Genomic DNA, 15883 nt, shown 5'->3' with positions numbered 1-15883 from the left:
AAACTAGACCCCCCAAGGAACTTATCTAGATGTGTTGTGAGAACTTTGAACCCCCAAGTGTTCCACTACAGTTTATAACGCAGAGCCGTGAAAATAGAAAATCTTTTTTTTCCCACAAAAATTATTTTTTAGCCCCCAGTTTTGTATTTTCCCAAGGGTAACAGGAGAAATTGGACCCCTAAAGTTGTTGTCCAGTTTGTCCTGAGTACGCTGATACCCTATATGTTGGGGTAAATCCCTGTTTGGGCACACGGGAGAGCTCGGAAGGGAAGGAGCACTGTTTTACTTTTTCAACGCAGAATTGGCTGGAATTGAGATCGGATGCCATGTCGCGTTTGGAGAGCCCCTGATGTGCCTAAACAGTGGAAACCCCCCAATTATAACTGAAACCCTAATCCAAACACACCTCTAACCCTAATCCCAATGGTAACCCTAACCACACCTCTAATCCAGACATACCCCTAACCCTAATCCCAACCCTATTCCCAACCGTAAATGTAATCCAAACCCTAACCCTAACTTTAGCCCCAACCCTAACCCTAACTTTAGCCTTAACCCTAGCCCCAACCCTAACCCTAGCCCTAACCCTAGCCCTAACTTTAACCCTAGCCCTAACCCTAGCCCTAACCCTAACCCTAGCCCTAATGGCAAAATGGAAATAAATACATTTTTTAAATTTTTTTAATTTTTCCCTAACTAAGGGGGTGATGAAGGGGGGTTTGATTTACTTTTATAGCGTTTTTTTTAGCGGATGATTGGCACACTGAAAGACGCTTTTTATTGCAAAAAATATTTTTTGCGTTACCACATTTTGAGAGCTATAATTTTTCCATATTTTAGTCCACAGAGTCATATGAGGTCTTGTTTTTTGCGGAAACGAGTTGACGTTTTTTCTGGTAACATTTTTGGGCACGTGACATTTTTTGATCGCTTTTTATTCCGATTTTTGTGAGGCAGAATGACCAAAAACCAGCTATTCATGAATTTCTTTTGGGGGAGGCGTTTATACCGTTCTGTGTTTGGTAAAATTGATAAAGCAGTTTTATTCTTCGGGCCAGTATAATTTCAGTAATACCTCATTTATATCATTTTTTTATGTTTTGGCGCTTTTATACGATAAAAACTATTTTATAGAAAAAATAATTATTTTTGCATCACTTTATTCTGAGGACTATAACTTTTTATTTTTTGCTGATGATGCTGTATGGTGCCTCGTTTTTTGCGGGACAAGATGACGTTTTCAGCGGTATCATGATTATTTATATCTGTCTTTTTGATGGCGTGTTATTCCATGTTTTGTTCGGCAGTATGATAATAAAGCGTTGTTTTTTGCCTTTTTTTTTTCTTACGGTGTTTACTGAAGGGGTTAACTAGTGGGACAGTTTTATAGGTTGGATCGTTACGGACGCGGCGATACTAAATATGTGTATTTTTATTGTTTGTTTTTTTATTTAGATAAAGAAATATATTTATGGGAATAATATTTTTTTTCTCTTTATTTAGGAATATATATATATTTTTTTTACACATCTGGAAATTTTTTTTAAAAACTTTTTTACTTTGTCCCGGGCGGACATCACAGATCGCTGATCTGACAGTTTGCACAGCACTCTGTCAGATCAGCGATCTGACTTACAGCACTGCAGGGTTGCCAAGCGCCTGCTCTGAGCAGGCACTTGGTAAGCCACCTCCCTCCCTGCAGGACCCGGATGCCGCGGCCATTTTGGATCTGGGCCTGCTGCAGGGAGGAGAGGTAAGAGACCCTCGCAGCAACGCTTTCACATCACGTTGCTGCGGGGGTCTCAGGGAAGCCCGCAGGGAGCCCCCTCCCTGTGCGATGCTTCCCTATACCGTCGGCACACCGCGATCATGTTTGATCGTGGTGTGCCGGGGTTAATGTGCCGGGGGCGATCCGTGACCGCTCCTGGCACATAGTGCCGGATGTCAGCTACGATAGGCAGCTGACACCCGGCCACGATCAGCCGCGCTCCCCCCGTGAGCACGGCCGATCGCTATGACGTACTATCCCCTCGAGGGTCAGGTAGGCCCAGGTCACCTCGATGGGATAGTACGTTAGAAGTCAGAAAGGGGTTAAATGCCGCTATCACAGATAGACAGTGGCATTTAGAATGTTAACAGCTGTAGGTGGAATGCGATTCCACCCGCGTCTGTTAGGGGCACATGTTAGCTGATCAAATCAGCTGTGGTGTGCCTGAAAAGATGTGGGTTCAGCAACCTATAACCTTCCTTTACATCATAAGTCATGAAGGGGTTAATGGAATCAAACAAGAGCATAAATATTAAGAAGTACCATAGGCTATTTTACATTAAAGTGAACCTGTTTTCAGGACTATGCTCAGTAAACTAGACACTGTCAGGTTGGTGCTGTTATACTGATTACAATAATACTTGGGTTGATGAAATCCGTCTTGTTGCTGTTGTTTAATCGGTATTTGCAGTTTTCAGTTAATGAGATTCTCTTGCTCAAGGGCGGCCTGTGGGCAGGGCTTTATGTGGTTCTCTGCTTCCATATTCATCTGTATGGCTTATGACAGGCAGTGACCTGCCCCCTATTTTACATACTGCATTTCATATTGTGTGGTTGCAAAAGAAAAATTAACATTCATCAAAATGGCACCGGCGCCTGCACTGTAGCATGATACAATGACTAATATGCATATATGCATTTATGCTTCAGTCCTTTAATTTTGTGGGAAAAAAATGTTTCTACAGCAAAATGGTGCCTGCACAGTAGTATCTATCGCGTTCCGATAGATGCTACTGCGCAGGTGCAGCTGCCAGCGCCATTTTTATGTAGCCAATTTTTTTCACTAGAAAAATGGAGCCAGCAAAATGTTTTTTTTTCCCCTAACAAACTTATAGGACTGAAGCGCAGGTGCCATTTTGATGGAAAATGTAAATTTTTTTTGTACCCACACAATATTCTAAGCAGTATGTAAAATAGGGGGCAGGTCACTGAAGGATCAGTGACCTGTCATAAGCCTGTACAGATGAATATATATGCAGAGTATCACATAAAGACCCCTCCCATAGGTCGCCCGGAAGCTTGAGAATCTCATTAACCCTTTCCGACATTTGCAGTAATAATGTGTCCACGTGCCCTGGGCCTTATTAACTTGGGACGTATTATTACTGCGATTGTGCACGCACACAGGCTGTGCCCACACGATTGCCTTGACACCCGGCACTCAGTGCCAGGAGTAGTCCCGCACAGCTACCGGCACTTTAACCCCATAAAAGCAGTGATCGAACTCAACTGAAGCATTTCGGGAGCCGGCAGAGGGATGACAGTCCCTCAACCCTTGGATCGGAGTCCCAATTGTTACCATGGTGACCTGATGTCATTATAACGACATCCGGGTCAGCAGAGCTAGTAAAGTTGCTAGAGCATGCTCAGAGCATGATCAACAACTTTATCTGTCAGTGCACAGCCGACAGTTAGCATAGCATAGGGATGCTGCTGCATCCACATGCTATATAAGCCATCAGCCTTAAAAATATGATAGTCCCATAGTGGGATAAAGTAAAAAAAGTAAAAAAAAAGTACATTTTTTTTAAATTGTAAAAATATGAAAAAAATTTATGAGAAAAAAAATCTAAAGATTTTGTACCCATGAATAAATAAATATTTGCATGAAAAAACGTACACATATTTGGTATCGCTGCGTATGGAACAGCGCGACCTATAAAATTGTCCCACTAATTAACCCCTTTAGTGAAGACAATGAAAAAAGCCCAAAAATAATGCTTTATCATCATACCGCTGAACAAAAAGTGGAATAAAACACAATCAAGAAGGATATACTGTAAATAAACATGGTTCCCCTGAAATCATCATCTTGTCCCACAAAAAACAAGCCACGATACAGATCCATCAACAGAAAAATAAAAAAAATATAGCTCTCAGAATAAAGCGATGCAAAAATTAATATTTTTTCTATAAAATAGTTTGTGTAAATGTGCCGAAACATAAAAAAACTGTATAAATGAGATATCGATGTAATCGTACTGACTCAAAGAATAAAACTGCATTAGCAATTTTACCACACATGGAATGACATAAACCAACCCCCCACAAAAAATTTCCTGAATCGCTAGTTTTTGTTCATTCTGCCTCCCAAATATTGGAATAGAAAGCATTCAAAAAATGTCATGTGTCTGAAAATGGTACCAATAAAAACGTCAACTCATTCTGCAAAAAATCTGCAAAAAACAAGCCATCACATGACTCTGTGGGCCAAAATATGGAAAAATTATAGCTCTCAAGATATGGTGATGCAAAAAACAAGTTTTTCCAATAAAAAACATTTTTTAGTGTAAGACAGCAGCCAAACTTAAAAACCCGATATAAATCTGGTATCGCTGTAATCACACCAACCTGAAGAATAAAGTCGACTAATCACTTATACCGCACTAGGAATGGCTTAAGAAATAAAATCAATTCTTCACCTGTTGTTGATTTTTTCATTCTGACTCCCAAAGATCGCAGTAGGCTCACCACACATTTATCCTGCCTGTGCTCTGGGGTTTCACTGTAAATCTCTGAAATACATGATTCACACGGAACCCTCAATGAAAGATTCCCTATAATGAGGAACTGTGGACACCGTCTAACCTGTGATCCGGCCATGTCCGTCTTTTTAGGATTGCATTAAAGTGTCATTGGCCATAGTTTTGTGCACTTCTGAAAAGAAGGATACCGCTGAACAGAGGCCAGACGGAGTCCAGAGTAACTCTGCTGCCTCAAGTCCCCACTCAGGTCTATCATCTGTTCACAGAAATATAGGGTATTCCATGTTACTGGTAGTAAAAAGGTTCTGGAAAAGTGAAATGGCTCCTCACCATGCAAAAGAAATTTAGCAAATTCTCCGCTCCCAAATCTAAATGCCTCCTCCCTTTTGAGCCCCACAGTGTACCTAAACCACATATAGTGTACACATGTTTTGCATTTCTCAAGCGATGAGAGCGCGCCTAACTTATGGGTGCATATCTCCAGAAGTACAGGCCAGGATAAAACATACTGGTGACTGCCACACACTCTTCACTACAGCGTACTGGTCACTACAATGGCAGTTTCCAATTTTCATTTGGCAACATTCATTGCTGCTTGTTTCTGGAAAACACCCATGGAGTCAAAATTGGCACTACACCTGTAGATAAATTCTCAAAGGGGTAAAATTTAAAAAATGGGGTCACTTGAGGGGGGGATTCTGCTCTTCTAGCAATTAGGGACTCTATATAGGGAGTCCGCAAACTGTTCTAGTAATATCTGTGCTCCAGGAGGCAAATATGGCTTCGTTCTTCCCGAGTCTCTCCGTATGACTAAGGAGTACTGTACAGCCACAGAGGTATTGCCACGTTCAGTAGAAATTGTGGGACAAATTATGCTGCCATTTTTACCGGCTTCTTGTGTGAAAATGTAAAATCTGAGGCTAAAATAAAATTTTGTTGTTAAAAATGTAGTTACCGTATATACTCGAGTATAAGCCGACCCGAGTATAAGCCGACCCCCCTAATTTTGCCACAAAAAACTGGGAAAACTTATTGACTCGAGTATAAGCCTAGGGTGGAAAATGCAGCAGCTACCGGTGAATTTCAAAAATAAAAATAGATGCTCCATACTGTTCATTATTGCCCCATAGCTGTGCCATATAGTGCTCTGCACCGTTCATTATTGCCCCATAGCTGTGCCATATAGTGCTCTGCACCGTTCATTATTGCCCCATAGCTGTGCCATATAGTGCTCTGCACCGTTCATTATTGCCCCATAGCTGTGCCATATAGTGCTCTGCACCGTTCATTATTGCCCCATAGCTGTGCCATATAGTGCTCTGCACCGTTCATTATTGCCCCATAGCTCTGCCATATAGTGCTCTGCGCCGTTCATTATTGTCCCATAGCTGTGCCATATAGTGCTCTGCACCGTTCATTATTGCCCCATAGCTGTGCCATATAAAGCTGTGCCATTGCTGCTGCAATAAAAAAAAAACGCCATACTCACCTCGCTGCTTGCAGCTCCTCAGCGTCCCATCCCGGCGTCTCTCCACACTGACTGATCAAGCAGAGGGCGGCGCGCACACTATATGCGTCATCGCGCCCTCTGACCTGCACAGTCAGAGCAAGAGGACGCGAAGACAGAGCGGCGCCCAGCGTGTGGAACGCGGACAGGTGAATATCTAATACTTACCTGCTCCCGGCGTCCCGCTCCCTCTGCCTGTCACACGGTCTTCGGTGCCGCAGCCTCTTCCTCTGTCAGCAGTCACCGGCACCGCTGATTAGAGAAATGAATATGCGGCTCCACCCCTATGGGAGGTGGAGCCGCATATTCATTTCTCTAATCAGCGGTCCTACGTGACCGCTGAACAGGGGAAGAGCTGCAGCACCGAAGACCGTGGGACGGGCAGGGGGAGCGTCAGGAGCGCCGGGACTAGGTGAGTATGCCTCAGCGCCCTCTCCCCCTCACCCGCCGACCCCACCGCCCACCATGACTCGAGTATAAGCTGAGAGGGGCACTTTCAGCCCAGAATTTTGGGCTGAAAATCTCGGCTTATACTCGAGTATATACGGTATTTTTTCTTCACTGCCCAATGGTATAAAATTCTGTGACACACCTGCGGTGTCAATATGATCACTACACCCCTAGATGAATTCATTGAGAGATGTAGTTTGTAAAACGGGGTCACTTATGGGGGGTTCTGCTGTTCTGGCATCTCATGGGCTCTCCAAATCTGGCGCTTTCTTGCCTTCTGAGCCTTGCACTGTGCCTGAAAAGGGTATTGGTGCACTCAGGAAAAAATGGACCTCAGTTTGTTGTAGAAAAAAATTCTTATTAGCCCTTAGAAAAATGTAAACTTTGTGATAAAATATTTTTGTGGTAAAAATGTAATTTATTCTTTCTTCACTGCTCAATGGTATAAAATTCTGTGTGGCACATGTGGGGTCAATATGATCACTGCTCCCCTAGATGAATTCACTGGTGATTGTACTTTGTAAATTGAGTTCAAATATATGGGGTTTCTCTTGTTCTTGCACCTCAGGATCTCTGCCAATGTGACATGACACCCTCAAACCATTCCAGCAAAATCTGAACTCCAATAAGGCGCCTTTTCTCTTCTCAGCTTTGCACTCTGCCTCAAAAGTAATATTTCCCAAAATATCGGGTATCAGTATACTCAGAAGAAATTGCACAACAAATTATATGGTGCAATTTCTCCTGTTACCCTTATGAAAATGCAAAATTTGTGGCCAAAACAACATTTTTGTTAGGAAAATGTGATTTATTTTATTTTCATGGTTCAACATTATAAACTTCTGGGGTTGAGTTCGCTGACTTTTTGCTCGCGCTTTATGTGCGGTACTGCGGTCCTGTGACGCAACAGGATCGCTTCCTTCACGCAGGGTGAAGTTTACCCATGTGTGTATACTTAGTACCGCCATATAGTCCGTCTTACTAGCAGCAGGGTCTGTTACCTGCACGGTGGACCTCGGACTGCGAACGCACCTAGTTTCATATTATCTATACTTGGTGCGTTCCGCCGGTCCTTAACATAATACTAGAGCCAAGGTCTGGCTAGTAAATGATGGACGATCAGCGTTCACAGCGGTACATCCAGCAGCTGGAGGGAAGGTTGGTGGCTCTTGAGCATTCAACCTCAGCTGTGGATGTCACTGCTGTCGCTGTTCAGGCTGCTAGTGTTGCTGCAGCCACCTTGTCCACTGCCGCTCCTGTCCCGACTCTAACTCGCCTCCCGCTTCCAGAGAAATTCTCTGGTGACAGTAAGTCTTGTAGGGGTTTCGTGAGTCAGTGCTCTATCCATCTCGAGCTTCTGGCCTCTCGTTTCCCTACAGAGCGGGCTAAGGTGGGATTTATAGTGTCTCTTCTATCGGACAGGGCGCTGCAGTGGGCTACGCCGCTATGGGAGCGTAACGATCATGTGGTACAGAGTGCTCCGTTTTTTCTGAGCACTCTGAAACAGGTCTTTTTAGGACCTCGTGTCATCCATGATACGGCGCTCCAATTGTTGGCATTGACTCAGGGCTCGTCCTTGGTCAGTCATTTTGCCGTCCACTTCCGCACCTTAGCATCTGAGCTGGAGTGGTCGGATAAAGCTCTCATTCCAATATTTTGGAGGGGGCTGGCTGACCACGTTAAGGACGCCCTGGCCACTAGGGAGATTCCCGCCACACTGGAGGAATTAATAACTCTATCCACTCGTATTGATCTCCGTTTTCACGAGCGGAGGTTAGAACGAGCCCAGTGTAGGCAGAGGTTTCGGCTGGCTCCCACCTTCGCCAAACCTTTGGAATCTCCAGACCAGGCTCCTGAGCGCCATGAGCCTGTGGTAGAGTCACGAGCGGGATCTAAGTCTCGGACCGCTCGTGCACTCCAGATTTGTCATCTTTGCCAATAGTCAGGACATCTTGCCTCCAGATGTCTCCAGCGGTCGAGGAAACGTCAGCGTCTAGTGGTAGTTGGTGGAGGTGCACTAGACACGGCAACGTTTGCCTCCAAATTGTCCTTTAAGGGGACAATAACATTGGGCTCATCCTCTCACTCGGTAGAACTCTGCGTGGATTCTGGGGCGGAGGGCAATTTTATGTCTTCAGCCTTCGCCCAACGTCACGCAATTCCTCTGGTCATGCTATCTCAACCAGTAACGGTACGAGTGGTGAATGGGTCGACACTGCCCGCACAGATTACACATCAAACTATCCCTTTTACTCTGTCCATGTCCCCATCCCATCAGGAGATTATATCTCTGCTCATCATTCCTGAGGGGATTGATGAGGTTCTCTTGGGGATACCTTGGTTACGGTACCACTCTCCTCTCATCGAGTGGTCCTCAGGCAGAATTCTGGGATGGGGTGAATCTTGTGGGAACAGGTGTCATCGAGAGTGCGTTCAGGTTGCTACTACAGAGGTACCCGCAGATCTTTCCTCTCTCCCCAAGCAATATTGGTCGCAATATTGGTCTCATGCAGACGTGTTCTCCAAAAAGGCAGCGGAGACCCTTCCGCCCCATCGCCCCTATGACTGTCCTATTGATCTCTTGCCTGGTGCTGAGCCTCCCCGGGGTCGAGTCTATCCATTATCTCTCCCGGAAACGGAGGCAATGTCTCAGTACATTCAAGAGAATCTGGCAAGAGGGTTCATCAGGAAGTCAGTGTCACCTGCTGGGGCAGGGTTCTTTTTCGTGCAGAAGAAGAGTGGAGAACTACGTCCATGCATAGACTACAGGGGTCCTAATGCTATCACAGTTAAGAACAAGTACCCTTTGCCTTTGATATCTGAGCTTTTCGATAGGCTTCGGGGAGTTAGAGTGTTTACTAAACTAGATCTGCGGGGTGCTTATAACCTGATTCGCATCCGTGAGGGGGACGAATGGAAAACGGCTTTTAACACCAGAGATGGGTACTATGAGTATCTGGTGATGCCCTTCGGGCTCTGTAATGCACCTGCCGTTTTCCAAGACTTTGTCAACGACATCTTCCGGGATATGCTTTCCACCTCGGTTGTAGTCTATCTGGATGATATTCTCATCTTTTCTCCAGATATTGACTCCCACCGGAGAGATGTTAGCAGAGTCTTCGACCTCCTATGGGCAAACTCTCTTTATGCGAAGTTGGAGAAGTGTGTGTTTGAGCAGGAGTCCATACCTTTCCTGGGCTATATCATCTCCGCCCAGGGATTGGCTATGGATCCTGCCAAACTACAGGCTGTGATGGACTGGCAAGAGCCCCATTCTCTTAAAGCAGTGCAGCGCTTTATGGGGTTCATAAACTATTACCGCCAGTTCATTCCCCACTTCTCAACTCTGGTAGCTCCCTTGGTGGCCCTCACCAAGAAGGGAGTGAATCCCAAATTGTGGTCGGAAGAGGTCTCCAAGGCCTTCACTTCTATTAAGTCCCACTTTGCTAGCGCTCCCATCTTACATCGTCCCGACGTGGATAAGCCATTCCTAATGGAGGTGGATGCCTCGTCCGTTGGTGCTGGAGCAGTTCTCTATCAAAAGGATGCTCAAGGTCGGAAGCATCCATGCTTCTTCTTCTCTAAGACCTTCACGCCAGCAGAGAGAAACTACTCCATCGGGGATAGGGAGTTGCTAGCAATGAAGTTGGCCTTTTCGGAGTGGAGACACCTTCTGGAGGGTGCGCGGTTTCCCTTCCAAGTTTACACGGACCACAAAAATTTGGTCTATTTGCAAACAGCCCAGCGGCTAAATTCTTGCCAGGCCAGATGGTCCCTGTTCTTCTCCCGGTTCCACTTTTCCCTTCATTATCTCGCCGGGGAGAAGAATATCCGTGCTGACGCTCTCTCTCGCTCCCTTATGTCAACTGAGGAGGAGGAAGAGGAGCCTCGGCTTATTGTCCCTTCCGAGAGCCTGAGAACCGTAGCGCCGGTTTTGCTAGAGTCTGTGCCTCCGGGCAAGACTTTTGTGCCCATTAATTTGCGACCGGAGGTTCTCTCTTGAGCTCATTCATCCAGGGTGGGTGGACACTTTGGGACAAAGAGGACATCTGAGCTACTGGCGAGGACGTACTGGTGGCCGCATATGGTCCAGGATGTCAGGGATTATATTCTGGCGTGTGTCTCCTGCGCCAAAAATAAATCTCCGCGTCAAAGGCCAGCTGGGTTGCTCTATCCCTTGCCGGTGGCAGATAGGCCCTGGGAGATGGTCGGGATGGACTTTGTCGTGGGTTTACCCAAATCTCGCGGCTGTACCATCATTTGGGTCATCACCGATCATTTTTCAAAAATGGTGCATTTGGTGCCGCTACCACGGTTACCTTCTGCACGGGCCTTGGCAGCGTTGTTCATTAAGCACATCTTCCGCCTACATGGTATGCCTGACAAAATTGTCAGTGACCGGGGTCCCCAGTTTGCGTCTCGGTTCTGGAGAGAGCTGTGTCGTCTTCTCAGTATTGAGTTGAATCTCTCTTCCGCTTATCATCCCGAAACGAATGGGTTGGTAGAGAGGGCCAACCAGACCTTGGTCACATACCTGCGACATTTTGTTTCAGCCAGGCAGGATGACTGGGCATCCTTGCTATCATGGGCGGAGTTTGCGCTGAACAACGCCGTTGCCGACTCCACTGGACAAACCCCATTCCTCCTCAACTATGGTCAGCATTCGCGGGTACCTGTGCCTATGCCCGTGTCTTCCGCACACTCCAGGGTAGCAGACTGGGCTGTGGAGGCACGGGATATTTGGGACCACACTCAGGATGCCATTCGGGCCTCTAAGGAGAGAATGAGGTCCTCCGCCGATGCTCATCGGCGCCCCGCTCCGACCTTTGCTTCTGGCGACTTGGTGTGGCTCTCCGGCCGTAACATCAGGCTGCGAGTTGAGTCCACTAAATTTGCTCCTCGCTACTTGGGTCCGTTCAAGGTCCTCGAGCAGGTTAATCCTGTGGTCTATCGTTTGGCCCTTCCGCCATGCCTGGGTATCACCGACACCTTTCATGTGTCCCTCTTGAAACCTGTGTATATGTCCCGGTTTTCCGAGTCATCTGCTGGGACATCGGGTTCGTCTACGGACGATTATGAGGTGAACGCTATTTTGGGGTGCAAGATGGTACGTGGCAAAAATTTTTATTTGGTGGACTGGAAGGGTTATGGCCCCGAGGACAGGTCCTGGAAGCCTGTTGAGCACATTCGGGCCCCGCAGCTCATTGCTGCCTTCGAACGTGGCGAGGCCCAAGGAGGGGGGGTAATGCTAGGAGTCGAGTTTCCCCTGCTGCACAGGGGGAATCTCGATCCGTCTCCGCTGCGGTCTCCCATTCTTCTCCAGACGCAGTGGAGTCTGCTCAGCAGGGACGTCGATCCCAGCGTCTCGCTCAGTCTGACTCTGTGCGAAGAGTTACTGCTGCTTTTCCTGCTTCTACCATTGAAGCCAGTGCTGGGCAGCGGCGAGTGGACATTTCTGGATCTAAGTCCTGCTTTTCTCTGTCTGAGTATGCCCAGGGCAGGATCTCCCGTTGGAGATCGAGGGTCACATGCTCAGGTATTGCAGCACATCCCATTGGTCCTCTTGGCAGGTCCTGAAAGGGCAAAACTTCTGGAGCTGCTTCCTGTGCTGCTACTATATAAACTGCGCATGACCGCACGGCCATGCGCTAGTATTGTCTTGTAAATATGTGTGTGTGTTGTGAGTGAAAGTCGCTCTTTAAATAACCCTCCCTATTGAATGTCTGTTCGCGGAAGGTGTATGTTTGCTAGCTAGCGCCTGACTTATCCAACAGCACGTAACACACATTACAGCTACCAGTTGCTGTGTCCGCCAGTACGGCGCCATGCGCTTGCTCTGCGCTTTCCTGACCCAAGCCTGGGTGGTTAGTGGCGTCCGTCAGTGCGGCACCGCACGCACTCTTGTGCCTTTATATTATTATTTATGTTCCTCTGACACACCCAGTTGTGGTGTTGTGCCAGCAAGTGTCTAATCGGACTTCAATCCTGTGTTGGGGTTAGGTTCGCTGACTTTTTGCTCGCGCTTTATGTGCGGTACTGCGGTCCTGTGACGCAACAGGATCGCTTCCTTCACGCAGGGTGAAGTTTACCCATGTGTGTATACTTAGTACCGCCATATAGTCCGTCTTACTAGCAGCAGGGTCTTTTACCTGCACGGTGGACCGCGGACTGCGAACGCACCTAGTTTCATATTATCTATACTTGGTGCGTTCCGCCGGTCCTTAACAGCATGAAAATTAAGTGTTTGAAAATAGTGAAATTTTCCAAATTTCTGCCAAATTTCCGTTTTTCACAAATAAACACAAGTAATATTGACGAAAATTTTTACCATTATTATGAAGTACAATATGCCTTGACAAAACATTCTCAGACTAACTTGGATTTGTTAAAGCGTTCCGGAGTTAGAACCACATAAATTGACAGTGGTCAGAATTGTAAAAATTTGCCTGTCATTAACGTGCAAACCACCTTCGGGGTAAAGGGGTTAACTGAAAACTAAAAATACAGATTAAAAAACAATCATGAGATGAATTTCATCAACCAAGTTATCATTTTAAGGCTGGAGTCACACATAACATAAAAAAAAATCGGTCCGTTTTTCACGGCCGAGAATCGCACAAATGTTCCCTGAACAGTGATCCGTATATCATCCGTGTACAATGCGAGGATTTTCTCGCATCTAAGAAGCCGTGTGACATCCGTATGGCATCCACATGGCGAGATTTTCTCTCCAGCTTGCAAAATGGACATATAATGGATCCATGGCCTCAAATATTCGTGAAAACATATATACGGTATATATACATATATGCATATATGCATATATACATACATACATATATATATGTATGTATATATGTATGTATGTATATATGTATATATGCATATATGCACTGTTCAAAAAAATAAAGGGTACACTCAAATAACACATCCTAGATCTGAATGAATGAAATATTCTCATTGAATACTCTGTGCTGACAATGAAATCACACAAAAGATTATCAATGGAAATCAAATATATTAAACAATGGAGGCCTGGATTTGGAATGATACTCAAAATCAAAGTGGAAAATCAAATTACAGGCTGATCCATCTTCAGTGGAAATGCCTCAAAACAAGGAAGTGATGCTCAGTAGGGTGTGTGTGGCCTCCATGTGCCTGTGTGACATCCATACTGTAATGCCGCTCGGTTTATACCTTGTTTCTTCGGCATTACTTTTGCATGTCTCTGCTTTAACCCTTGCTCCTCTCCCCCTACCTTGCAGGGATACCGTAGTCTGTTACCTGTATGGATGCGGCTCAGTTCCTTGTACTGCTGCGTAGCTGTACATGTGCTGTGATGTCTTTGCCCTGCTGCAAGACCACCCGCAGGTGCGGTCCCTGGCTGCCGCTGTGGATGCTATCCGCAGCTTGCAAGGTCCTCTGCAGCTGGCGCACGACTTTCCACATGTGTTCAGGCTAGCAGTTACTGCCAGGTGCCCTAAGCCACAGTTCCTGTGCTATCTGTGCTGTAATTGTTTCTATGTGCTTGGGGTGCACGCGGCCACACATACCTTGTGTTACTTTCCTCAGCCTATCGCTGAGGGACAGCTTCTATATAAACTCCCTCTTTCCTGTTGGGCATTGCCAGAGCATTGCGTTGTGTTTCTGTGTCTTGCCTTGTGAGTTAGGTATCCAGCTCCCGTTCTGTTTGCAGAAGGGTTGAGTGACTTTTACTTTTTTCGGATCGAGTCGGGTTTCGCGAAACCCGACTTGTCAAAAGTCGGGTCGGGTGAAATCGGCTGATTATTGCGAAAAGTCAGGGGCCGACTGAAACACGAAACCCAATGCAAGTCAATGGTAAATCAAAGTCGGCAGTGAGTGGAGGACAGGAAAAAACCTACAGTGCCCATTTTAATGCCAAAAACATCAATTCTTATTACTTAAGCTTGTCAATCTTAATTTACTTTATAATAATAGTTAGGAATTGAAAAGTAGGGTAGGGCTGGCTCAAGATTTTCGTGGGCCCAGGAAACGCGGAATACGTCACGGCCGTGGAGCAGGGAGAGGTAAGTATTTCAACTTTGCAAATGCTGTGATCCTGAGCAAGCAGGGGGGCCCACTCGATGGCACTGGCACAGGGCCCCTCATAGTACGGCGGTGTGTTTGATGGCGGGTGGTGCCTCCCACTGGCAGAGACACTTTTGCGTACTATGAGGGGCCCTGTGCCAGTGACGTCGCCAACGAGTATGCCCCCCCACCTGATGAAGGAACCTGCACTTTCATCTGCACCTTCCTCTTTGTCCCCGTGTAAGGTGGTATAGTATGCGGGAAGGGGAACCTGACTTTCAGCAGGCTCAGATTCAGGGCGTGTAGAGTGCAAGAGGAATGTAGTGGTCTGGGTCAATGTACCAGCAGACTCATCTAGCAGTGGCTGGGCAATAGGCAGGATGAGGGGGAAACACAGATATTGGCCCAAATAATAAGGTAGGCTTCATGCAGTTCAAAATTGGTAGCAGGACTAAACAGGCGGCATTGCTTTCGTTCATTGGAGGACAACTGTAATGAGTGGCAGACACAGTTAGTAGGCCCAAATAATAAAGTAGGCTAAATGCAGTTCAAAATTGGTAAGAGGACTAAACAGGCGGCATTGCTTTGTTCAGTGGAGGACAACTGTAATGAGTGTCAGACACAGTTAGTAGGCCCAAATAATAAAGTAGGCTAAATGCAGTTCAAAATTGGTAAAAGGACTAAACAGGTGGCATAGCTAGGTACAGGGGTGGGCTCCTCTGCTGAGTAGCAGACAGTGGTAGTAGGCGCAAAGTATTAACTGGTCTAAATGGAGGCCAGGGCCCCTGTATATTTTAACTATCATCTATCATTTCAACAAATTTGTATTGACAGTGCCATTGAAGGATTTAACAGCACAGACAACATAGTGGTGGAGCAGGGAGAGGTAAGTATTGCAAGTGGTAGAGCACTGTTTGAGCTGGGGGGAACACTCTCGTGGGCGGTGGTACTGGCACAGGGCTCCTCATATTATGACGGTGTGTCTGACGTTGGTTTTGCACCACCACCGTCAGAGACACTTCATTGTACTATGAGGGACCCCGTGCCAGTGCCGTCGCCCAAGAGTGGACACACCCACCTGTCCAGGCAAACGGCACTTACATGGGTGCTTGCGCCAGGTGGTGACCACAGCTCTATGGGGGGAGTCAGCCCATTTAGGGAGGTATAAAAATGGCCTATGGTGGACATTCAGCAGCTGCAAATGGAGGAATTGGAGAAGTCAGTAAGAGGAGGCTAAAAGCAAGACATTTTTCTGGCAAGCTACGTGTTAGCAGGGGAAGGTGGGGCAAAATAATTTGACCTCCAGCCTTAGGTGCTATTGTGCTTTTGCCACTACCAACAGAT

The sequence above is a fragment of the Ranitomeya imitator genome, chromosome 6 (genome assembly GCF_032444005.1).
Source record: "Ranitomeya imitator isolate aRanImi1 chromosome 6, aRanImi1.pri, whole genome shotgun sequence".
In the NCBI taxonomy this organism is placed as follows: Eukaryota; Metazoa; Chordata; class Amphibia; order Anura; family Dendrobatidae; genus Ranitomeya; species Ranitomeya imitator.
This window is presented reverse-complemented; position numbering follows the sequence as displayed.